The 12,069-nt window shown below is 47.9% G+C and overlaps 1 long non-coding RNA gene across 1 annotated transcript in view; it reads right to left on the reverse strand.

Annotated features, from left to right (window-relative positions):
* Window positions 1-12,069, reverse strand: part of LOC143807325 (uncharacterized) — a 265,411-nt gene that overhangs the window by 74,317 nt on the left and 179,025 nt on the right. The window lies entirely within an intron of this gene.

Here is a 12,069-nt window from a genome sequence, read left to right on the forward strand (position 1 = left end):
GAACAAAAAAAAAAAACATAAAAAAAAATCATCTAAATTCGCCAGTTGGTGCAGAAATGCTGAATATTTGCAGCATGAGAAGCACACAGTTCTGCACCATGGTACAAGCATAAGGCATTCATGTGCTACAATCAGGGCCGCCATCAGGGCATTACTGTCCTGACTGGCGTATGGGGCCCGGTGAGCAGAGAGGGCCCACATCGGGCCCCGTCTCTTCTGCTCATCAGACCCGGGCCTCAGCAGCAGGCTTCTATCGGTAACTGAAACGGCATCCGAGACTCAGGTTCAGTTACTCTATTGCAGCCTTGTGGGCCCGCACGGCAATGGTTAAAGCCGCCAGCCAATCGGAAGCTGGCAGCTGACGTCAGCGCGCATCGCCGGCGTATGACGTCATTGTCATTTGCCGGCGAGTGCACGCTGAAACGCAGGGAGGGATTTCCGCCGCAGGAGCACGGCAAGGCAAGAAGAAAGTTTTTTTTTATTTTTATTGATAGAGGCAAGCCGCAATGTTTCACCGGTAGGATGGAGACACATGGACCTTGTGTCTTCATCCAGCCCGGCACAGAATGGAGACAGGAAGCAGAATGGAGACAAGGGGCAGATTGGAGACAAGGGGCAGAATGGAGACAAGGGGCAGAATGGAGACACGGGGGTAGAATGGAGACAAGGGGCAGATTGGAGACACGGGGGTAGAATGGAGACAAGGGGCAGATTGGAAACAAGGGGGCAGATTGGAGACACAGGGGGCAAGAATGGAGACACAGGGGGCAAGAATGGAAACACAGGGGGAAAGAATGGAGATACGGGGGCAGAATGCAGATACGGGGGCAGAATGGAGACATGGGAGCAGGATTGGAGACACGGGGCAGGATTGGAGACACGGGGGCAGACTGGAGACAGGGAACAGAATGGAGACAGGGAGCAGAATGGAGACAGGGAGCAGAATGGAGACACAGGGGCAGATGGGAGACACGGGGTGCAGGATAGAGACATGGTGCAGGATAGAGACATGGTGCAGGATAGAGACAGATGGGGCAGCATCATGAAACAGATGGGGCAGGATGGAGACTGATGGTGTAGGATCATGGGGTAGGATCGATACGATGGAGACAGATGGGGCAGGATCATAGGACAGATGGGGCAGGATCATGGGACCGATGGGGCAGGATCATGGGACCGATGGGGTAGGATCATGGGGCAGGATGGGGAGCTCATATGGGGCATGATGGGACATCACATGGGGCAGAATAGGAGAACTGATGGGACATCACATGGGCAGAATAGGAGAACATAAGGCTGGAGCCAGGAAGGAGACACACGGGGGTCAGGATGGGGGATATTATTACCATAGGGGCTAATTAAGGGATATTATTGCTGCAGTGATGTATTTATTTTATTTTTTGAGGATACTGTTTTAAATGGGGGGGGGGCGGTCCTGTTACTGTGCAGAGCAACACTGTCGCTTTTTTCTTCATCTGTTGTAGTTTAGAATTTGGGAAAAAAATAAGTAATGTGTTCTGCAAGAGATGCTCTAGATAACTGTTATTTCCAGCAGAAACAAGCCCTGGCTGGATGAAGTGATGGCAGTCTGTGCTGGATAAAGATTAAAAGCAAAGATGAAGGACTTCACATAGAGACGTCACTGGTGAGTCAGTGTTTTACCTGTACACTGATGCTATACTCTGTACACTATATACAGAGGTCCTATGTACAATGTCACCAGTGATCACTGTATTACCTTTACAATGACACTATATACAGAGCTCCTGTGTATAATGTCACCGGTGATCACTGTATTACCTGTACACTGACACTGCATACTAAGTACAGATCTCCTGTGAATACTGGCACTTATGGTGATATTAGTATTGTCTTTTTTTTATTACTAATCAGTATTGTATTATTCAGTCACTATGTGGTGGTATTATGTTGTCCGGGCCATGGTGTGGCGGTATTTGTTCCTTGTATGTGCTATTATTTGGTCACTATGTGCTGGTAATATGTGGTCTGGTCATGGCGTGGTGATATTTGTTCCTTGTATGTGGTATTGTTTGTGATCATATGGTGGTAATATGTGGTCTGGACATGGTGTGGTGGTATTTGTTCCTTGTATGTGCTATTATTTGGTCACTATGTGCTGGTAATATGTGGTCTGGTCATGGCGTGGTGATATTTGTTCCTTGTATGTGGTATTATTTGTGATCATATGGTGGTAATATGGTGTCTGTTCATGGTGCGGTGGTACTTGTCCCCTGTATGTGGTATTGGTCATTTTAAAAATTGAAAAATAAATAAAAATATACCTAAATTGTATTGGATATTTTAACAAATGTTTAGTAGGTTAGAGTAGGGTAGGGCCCGACCTTGTCGTGGTGGCGGCTTTAAAAATCTTTTGACTGTGGACAGTTTGAGGGGTGGAGGCGGGGCTAGGGTGGAGCCTGGGCAGAGTCTCAAGGGGGCCCCGAAGATTTTGCCAGTATGGGGTCCCGAAATTCCTAGTGGCAGCCCTGGCTACAATCATGGCCGAAAGTGTTGGCGCCCTTGAAACTGATCCAGAAAATGAAGCATTTCTCCAAGAAAATTATTGCATTTACGGTACACGTTTTGTTATACATGTTTTATTTTCTTAGTTTATATTGGAAGAATAACAAAAAAAAACTGAGAAAAATAAAAGGCAAATTGGACATAATTTTTGCATCTACTTTGTCTAAGGCCTCCTTCACCCATCCGTGTGGTATTGTTTTTTATCATGGCTACCACAAATACCCATTATAATCAATGGTGCTATGCACGTTATTTTTTTTCAGGCAGCATGGATGACAAGGGCCAATACAAGTCTATGTGTCCGTGAAAAACACGTACAGCACATAGATGGCATCTGTGTGCTATCTGTGTTTAACACTGCAAAATATAGAAGATTTGTCATTTATTTATTTCTTTATCCATACCGGAAAAACACTGATTGCATAAATGGACACACTGATGACACCGCTACCGTTTTTTTCATGGACATGTGAAGGAGGCCTTATTGGATGCATCACATTTCTTGTGCCGTTTGAGACATTTGTTTCAGCAATTTACTATTTGAGACACTACACTATATCTCTCCTGCTGTATGTAAATTCTGGTAAACATTTTTTGCATGATCTAACAGTTTTACAATAAAGTTTGACAGTAGGAAGAAAACACTGTTTTTGCATGAAGCAGAACCAGGGTCGGACTGGCCCACCGGAGAACCGGACGATTCTCCGGTGGGCCCAGGCACTGACACCTGCTGGCATACTGGCCAGCAGCTGCCTAGGGCCCCCATTGCTCCAGAGGCCCCCAGCCAGTGGTGTGTTGCTAAGGCTAGGTTCACATTAGCGTTTCTGTGCGCAGCGTATCATCTGCATGTGCAAACGCATGCTTACACCTCCTCCTCATCTTACGCATGATGCAAAAATAACGCTTTGTGTGCATGCGTTTTGGCATGCGTTTGCGTTTTTTATGCGCATGGTGGAGGTGGTGACATAATTTCCTGGACATGCGCAGTCTAAAGTACGCATGCGTATCGAACGCATGCATTCCCATAGATAGTAATGCTTTTTTTCGATGCACTCATCCGCATGCGCATGATTGTGCAATATTTGAAGTCTCAAAAAAATGCCACATGTTGCGTTCACCGGACAACGCTGCACACCACAAAACGACGCATGCATATGCAAACGCATGTCCTTACGTACCCATGTTAAAGATATGTACGCATGTGGATCTATGAGGATCATGCGCTGCGCTCAGAAATGCTAATGTGAACCCGGCATAATAGCGGCACACCCAGCAGCTATGGGGTCCCTGAGTCAGGGGGGTCCTCCCGGTGTCAGGTGAGCAGCAGCTGGAGACAGGAGCCTGCCCCTGCTGCTAAAGAGAAATTAGTATTCATGCTTTTCCACGCCCCCATGGGCGTGGAGAGGAGTGAGTATTCATTTCACATAGCGGGCAATGTTAGCCGCAGGCTGAAGCTAACACTGCCCGCATGTAAATCCGGAGAAGCTCCGGAGCAGCTACATTGGGGCCCCAGAGGTGGGCCCCTGCAGGGCGGCTAATCCCTGCAGCTTGGCAGCGAAGTGGAGCTGCAGGGATCCGATGTCATCCTGCTTCGTGTCCGCAGCCCAGCACTTCCTTTCTGACACAGCGCGACTGGATAACGTCATCATTCAGCGCGGCTGTTTCAGGCGCTGAAGATGCTACTTCCTGGATGTGCTGCGGCTGCGGGGACCGTGCGGATAGGTGAGTGTTGCTGTGTCTCTGTTTGCCTGCGTGAGTGTATGTGGTGCGGTGCTGTGTGTGTATTGGAGATTCGCAATGATGTGGGTGATGGAGAGAGCAGTGATGGGAATGGTGGGGGAGAAGGCAATGTTGTTGGTGGTGGAAAGGATGATGGGGTGGTGGGGGAGGAGGCAATGATGGAGGTGGTGGAATGGGCAATGATGGGGTGGTGGATAGGACAATGGTGGTTTTGGGGGAGGAGGCAATGATGGAGGTGGTGGAATGGGCAATGATGGGGTGGTGGGGAAGAAAGCAATGATGGAGGTGGTGGAAAGGACAATGGTGGTGAGGGAGGAGGCAATGACGGAGGTGGTGGAATGGGCAAGGATAGGGGTTGTGGGTGAGAAGGCAGTGATGGAGGTGGAGATGAGGACAATGATGAAGGTGGAGGGGGTTCATTATACCTTATGAGGGGAGCTGCGTTATACTTTGAGGGGGCTAAATTATATTCTGTGGGGGGACTGCAATATATTCTTTGAGGGGGCTGCATTATTCTCTCAGGGAGCTACATCATACTATAGGAGAGGGGCAGCATTATGCCCTATGAGGGGGCTACAGTATATTCTATGGGGGCTGCATTATACTTGGAAGGGGCTACATTATATTCTGTGTGGAGGGGGCTGCATTATACCCTATGAGGGTGCTACATTATACCTATACTATGCTCTGCTCCATCGGTCTCAAGGACACGGTTCTCTCCTGGCTCTCCTCCTATATCTCTGACCGCTCCTTCACTGTATCTTTTGCTGGCTCCTCCTCCTGTCATCTTCCCCTTACTGTTGGGGTTCCTCAAGGATCGGTTCTAGGCCCCCTCCTCTTCTCTTTGTATACTGCCCCTATTGGTCAAACAATTAGCAGATTTGGTTTCCAGTACCATCTCTATGCTGATGACACCCAATTATACACCTCTACTCCTGACATCACGCCTGCCTTTTTAGAAAATACTAGTGATTGTTTTACCACTGTCTCTAACATCATGTCCTCCCTCTATCTGAAACTGAACCTGTCAAAAACTGAACTCCTTGTTTCCTCCCTCTACTAATGTGCCTATGCCCGACATTTCCGTGTGTGGTTCCTCCATTACGTCCCAGCAACATGCCCGCTGTCTTGGGATCATACTTGATTCAGAGCTTTCATTCTCCCCCCACATCTGATCACTGGCTCGCTCTTGTTATCTGCACCTTAAAAAACATTTCTAGAATTCAACCCTTCCTTACTTTCGACTATGCAAAAACTCTTACTGTTTCTCTTATTCATTCTCGTCTGGACTATTGTAACTCTCTACTAATCGGCCTCCCTCTTGCCAAACTCTCCCCTCTCCAATCTGTCCTGAATGCTGCAGCCAGGATCATATTCCTCACCAATCGTTACACCGATGCCTCTACCCTGTGCCAGTCATTACACTGGTTATCAATCCACTCCAGAATCCAGTACAAACTTATTACTCTCACCTACAAAGCACTTTATAGCTCAGCACCGCCCTACATCTCCTCCCTGGTCTCAGTCTACCACCCTACCCATGCCCTCTGTTCTGCTAATAACTTGAGGTAACATCCTCAATAATTAGAACCTCCCACGCCCATCTCCAAGACTTTTCACGTGCTGCGCCAATTCTTTGGAATGCACTACCCAGGTTAATACGATTAATCCCCAATCCCCACAGTTTTAAGGGTGCCCTAAAAACGCATTTGTTCAGACTGGTCTATCGCCTCAATGCTTTAACCTAACTATCCCTGTATGGCCCATTTAACATTTTTACCACAACCAGGTTTCTTGCATCATGTTCTCACATGCTTTATGCAGTTAATAGCCCTCTGTGTCTGTACTGTTACATACTTAGGCTGATAACCGGTTCATGCAGCATTACATGAACACCCGATTCTTACACTATGGCTGGTCCGAACAACAAAAGCAATTGCTACCATCCACCTTTTGTGTCTCCCCTTTTCCTCATAGATTGTAAGCTTGCGAGCAGGGCCCTCATTCCTCTTGGTATCTGTTTTGATCTATGTGTTTATTATGCTGTAATGTCTATTGTATGTACAAGTCCCCTCTAAAATGTAAAGTGCTGCGAAATATGTCAGCGCTATAGAAATACAATTATTATTATACCTTATGAGGAGGTTGCATTATATTTTGAGGGGTGATGCATTATACCCTGTGAGAGGGGGCTGCACTATATTCTACGAGGGGCTTATTTATATTCTGTTAGGGGGGTTACATTATATTCCATGAGGGGGCTGCATTATATTCCATGAGGGAGGCTACATTATATTCTATGAGGGGGTTGCTCCAACCCCTGCTACATAATTAAGACGCATACTACCTTATATTATACTCTGATATTAGCGTCTTTTACCACACAATTGGTGGTCTTGTATTTATTTCTAAGTAGCTACATGGTGGGCCCAAGTTGCTCCAGTCTGACACTGAGCAGAACACACTAATGCACCCTGTGCAGCATCTATACTACGGTAAGGCTATGTGCACACGTAGATTTGACTGTGGAATTTTCTGTGCAGATTCTGCATTTCTTGGCAGAAAATGCAGGTCAGAATCTGCGCCTTTTTTTTATATTTGCTCACGTTGCAGATTTTTGTGCAGATTTCTTCCTTGTTTTACCCCTGCAGATTTCTATTACGGAATGGGTGCAGAAAGGCAGCAGATCTGCACAAAAGAATTGACACGGTCCTTTTTTGAATCTGCTGTGTTTTCCGTGCAGATTTTTCCGCACCATCAGCACAGCATTGGGTTTTTTGCCATTGGTTTACATTGTCCTGTAAATCACTTGCAGATCTGCAGCGTTTTTGCATGGAAAAAAAAGCTGCAGATCTGCATACCCTTAGGGTATGTGCACACGCTGCGGATCCGCAGCGTTTCCGCAGCTGCGGATCCGCAGCGGTTTCCCATGCATTTACAGTACCATGTAAAGCTATTGGAAATGAAATCCGCAGTGCACATGCTGCGGAAAAAACCACGCGGAAACGCAGCGGTTTATTTTCAATTCTTTGTGCGGAATCCGCAGCGGTTTTTCCCCTGCTCCAATAGGAAACTGCAGGTGAAAACCCACAGCGGAAACCGCAATAAAAACCGTGATAAATCCGCAGTAAAAACCGCAGCGGTTTTGCACTGCGGATTTATCAAAACTGCTGCGGAAAATTCCGCAATGGAATCCGCAGCGTGTGCACATGGCCTTAGCCTTATCAGCATATATTTCATGCAGCTGGTCTTCCAAAAAAAAAAGCAGATTTACCTCATTTTACATTGTAGAGTGGATGAGAGGCAGACGCTGGAACATTACACACAGCATTGTGTGTGGCAGATCATCATGTGTTGCTCATTAAATCCAGCACATTGCAAATCTACAGATACCGGAAAAATCGGTACCGGAGTTATCCGTGTCCGTGTGTCCGTGAGCTCACGTGGCACATCAGTGTGGCACACGTGCGGCAGCCGTGTGCCGACTGGGTACCACATGGACCGTGCAGGAGACAGCGCTACAGTAAGCGCTGTCCCCTGCTTTGGGTGCTGAAGCCGCCATTCATTTCTTCTCTCCAGCAGTGTTCGCTGGAGAGAAGAAATGAAAAATCATTGTATTTTGGTTTTTTTGCGGTAGAAATAAAGATCTTTGTTCCCCTCCACCTCCCACCCCCTGTGCGCCCCCCCGCTGGAAAGAAAATACTCACCCGGCTCCCTCGAAGCGTCCTCTCCGCGCCGCAGCTTCTCCTGTATCAGCGGTCACGTGGTGCCGCCCATTACAGTCATGAATATGTGGCTCCACCTCCCATAGGGGTGGAGCCGCATATTCATGACTGTAAAGGGCGGCACCACGTGACCGCTCATACAGGAGAAGCTGCGGCGCGGAGAGGAAGCTTCGAGGGAGGCGGGTGAGTATTTTCTTTCCAGCGGGGGGGGCGCACAGGGGGTGGGAGGGGGGGGAAACAAAGATCTTTATTTCTACCCCCAAAAAAATAAAATACAATGATTTTTCAATTCTTCTCTCCAGCGAACGCTGCTGGAGAGAAGAAATGAATGGGGGCTTCAGCACCACGCTGGGGGGACAGCATTCGTGTGCGGTACGTGTTTCACACGGACCCATTGACTTTAATGGGTCCGTGTGATCCGTGCGCTCCCACTAACACTGACATGTCTCCGTGTTTTGCACGCGGACACACGGTCCGCGAAAACACGCTGACATGTGCAGAGACACATTGATTTTAATGTGTCTACGTGAGTCAGTGTCTCCGGTACGTGAGAAAACTGACACCTCACGTACCGGAATCACTGACGTGTGAAAGCGGCCTACAAGAGAGACTTTTGGGTACATTTCCATGTGCTGGTAGTTATGTGTCAGAAAGCTCCAGGCTGGGGTTCAGCAATGAAATAATGTAATGTGATCTCATGAGACACTTGCGTGCAATATGCTACCTGTGATAGTAAGTAGAGAAGGGGGATTTAATAAGTGCTATGTGATTATTGCATAAAATCCAGCATAATGATACATCACATGTATAACCATCCATATATAAATGGGATTATCTTGTGCATATAATCAATGTGCAACCCATTCTAAAGTGTAGCAACTATATTATCCCATGGGAGGGCATATAAAATACATAACGTTTCAGGTACCCACTGTTTTGTGGTTGCAATTCCAATTATCCCAAATGGTAAGAACGGGGAATCAAAAATGCTACATGCATAAAAAACTTTGTCTACGATATTCAACATGACCTATTCTTTATTAGCAAAGTAGATACGCCACCGTCTGGGACTTAGAAAATAAGTCCCCTCTACCTATTGATATCTGGTAGTGATGAGCGAACGTGCTCGGATAAGGTGTTATCTGAGTATGCTCTTGTGCTAACCGAGTGACTTCGGCGTCCTTGAAAAATATGTTTGAGTCCATGTGCCTGCATATCTCGCAGCTGTTCAACAGGGAATCCCTGCATGTGTTGGGGCTATCTAACAGCCGCGAAACATACAGGCGCAGGGACTGGAACATATTTTTCGAGCACGCTGAGGCCACTCGGTTAGCACCCGAGCATGCCCGTATAACACCTTATCCGAGCACGTTTGTTCACCCCTAATATCTAGTAATAACTTGATTTGACATCAAGAGTATATAGGGCTATAATGTTGCTTTTCCTTTAAAAATCACTGGCTTTATAACCCTTTATCACATACAGCAATGTCACTCCCAAGAAAAAGGAGATGTTTTATTTCCTAATGTATTATCCTAAGACTCCATAACATGATATAAGGGGCATATCTGCTTCACAACATCCTTGTTCGAGGGCTGTGAAATGTTAGCGGCACATGCCGTTGCTGTAACTCAGTGCTAATGACCTGGTGTAAGTCTATACTGCACCTCAGAGATCACACAAACTGATGCGCTCCTGCAATAATATAATAATTCTTCTTTCATGTATTTTATACTAATCGTGTTGTTGTTTTTTCTTGTTTTTATGCTCGCTATTCATAACAGAAGAAGCATTGTGCATATAATTTAAAAGCAATGAGATAGTTTTGCAGTACAGGGGCCATCTCGATCCTACTGTGTGTTACTTACAAATAGTTCCAGATGTGGTTTCTGAAATGTAATTCCCCCATGTGTTGCCTTTTACACTGGGTTCCACATTGTAACATATAGATCTGTTGGTTCTGCCCGCAGGGGTCGCACCAGCACCTATTTTACCTACAGTGTAGCATATAATCTGCTGAATAGATGATAATGTTTTCAACCCTGGTGGACATATTGAAAGGCTGCAGCCGATCAGTAGCCTTGGGGCTGGGAGCAGAGTACCGTATATATGTTTTTGTTTTGTTTTTTTAAGTGGTGCACTTTAAAAGTTAAGAAGGGTTTTCCAAGAAGGAAGGTGATGCCATGCATGTCATACCAAGGTCACGCTCCTATGTGTCAAAACACACACAAAATTTTTTTTACAGCAGGTGTCTGTGCAGCGCCCCAGAGTCCTGGTCGTTGCAGTACTGTGGCTCCGCCACTAAGGGGAGCTATGGTACGTCTGATGGCACTGAAGGAGTTCATCTGGACAGGTATCACAGACACCAATACATTTCACAGCCGGGCCACCAGGGGGAGCTAAGGGTTCTATTCACTAGGCCACTCCCCACCATTGTGGGTAAACTGGGGGTCAGGCAGGAAGTTAGTCAGAAAGCTGACTGGGTTGGAACCAGGCAACACCTTGTGGCAGAGGGTGTTGTGGGAGAAGATTCAGTAGGGTCTCTGTCAGGGGTGGGATCCTGACAGAGGCTTGGCAACTTGAGCGAACGTAACGGGACCGTGCCTGCTCAGTATAGCGGCGGTACCCAAGAAGGGACTGGAAGCGAGATAGATTGTGCTGAGTGAGAAACGAGATCAAAGCAACAAGGAGAATACCAGTAGGAGTCGTGCTGTAAGACCGAGGCAACATCCTACTGAGGCACACAACCGGCGGCCGGAACGCCGAGGGAGTATTACAATATTCAGCTTCAAGCAATACTCTAAACCAACGGCAGGACAGTCAGTCTAAGGCGGGCTGTCTCAACTAAATCACCTATGCAGTCTTGGGGGGCAACTTGTGGAGAGGGGCGACTCTAGGGTCCCGGAAGAGCTCTGAGCCTACCCGTCATACGGGTGCCGTTCCAACCATAACACCGGGAGGGACGGAGGATTAGCAGAACATCATCTAATCGAGTTGTGAGGGAACTTAAGAAACGGACACAACAGTTGTGGGGACTTTCCGTAAGCACAGCAGGGAAGGACCACAACACATAGCGCTAGGAGGTAGGCGCAGATTTCCACCTGTTAAGAGAACTCTGGAGGTGCCATTGGACCGGCCGGACTTGCGCAGCCTGGTTATCCGGATTCCGGACTGAGGACCCAGAGATCTTCAGTAAAGAGGTAAAGAGACTGCAACTTGGTGTCCTCGTTATTTACTGCACCGCACCACTACAGTATCACCACCACCATCATCTACCCACATCTATCACTGTACGCCCCTCCAGCAGGGTCACGGACCGGGCCTAGCCACCGTGACAACCCCAGAGCAGAGACTCAGAGGCCCAGTACCGGGTACCCCTCGGCCCTGCGGCAGTGGGGGCGCTACAACTTGGCGTCACGAACAGGATCTACTTAAGCCTGAAGAATCAGGTCATGTGTGCCTTGGAACTGTGCTTTATTGTGCTTGGACTGTACTTTATTGTAAAGACTGTGCTGGGCCACTTGCCGCCAAAATCCGCCGCCATTACAGCGCTGAGGAGAGCGCAGGAGAAGAAGAGGGGCGTGAAGTGGGCGTGAACAAGCTGAAGAGCGCGAAAGACAATGGCCGCCCAGTCTAAATATTTCTGCACTGTAAGGACGTGTCCATCAGCAGCCGAGATCCGCCTCCTAATCCTCAATGGAGGGCGGAGATCGAGAAAACGACACCGCCCACGAAGGAGAGAGCGGAAAAAAGACCAGGAAGTGACCCACGTGGAGGACGCCATGGCCAGCAGCTCCGAACCCGACAGTGGGGTTGAAGTGGAAGTCTTCCCCAATTACCCGGATGAGCACAGCAGCCCGTTCTCCGTGGACAGCACCGAACTCCTGCGGGTCGAGATGGAGAGCTTGCTCGACCAGCTCCTTCAGCTGAACATGAAGGCCCAGGCTCCGCACCAGGCAGCGCCGGAAGAAGGTCCTCAGGCGTCGGATCCTGCACCGTTACCGGAACAACCGCTGAGATCCTCGCCGACACCGCCGGAGGAACCCGCCGCAGAGGAGGA

Source organism: Ranitomeya variabilis, chromosome 2 (assembly GCF_051348905.1).
Source record: "Ranitomeya variabilis isolate aRanVar5 chromosome 2, aRanVar5.hap1, whole genome shotgun sequence".
Taxonomy (NCBI): Eukaryota; Metazoa; Chordata; class Amphibia; order Anura; family Dendrobatidae; genus Ranitomeya; species Ranitomeya variabilis.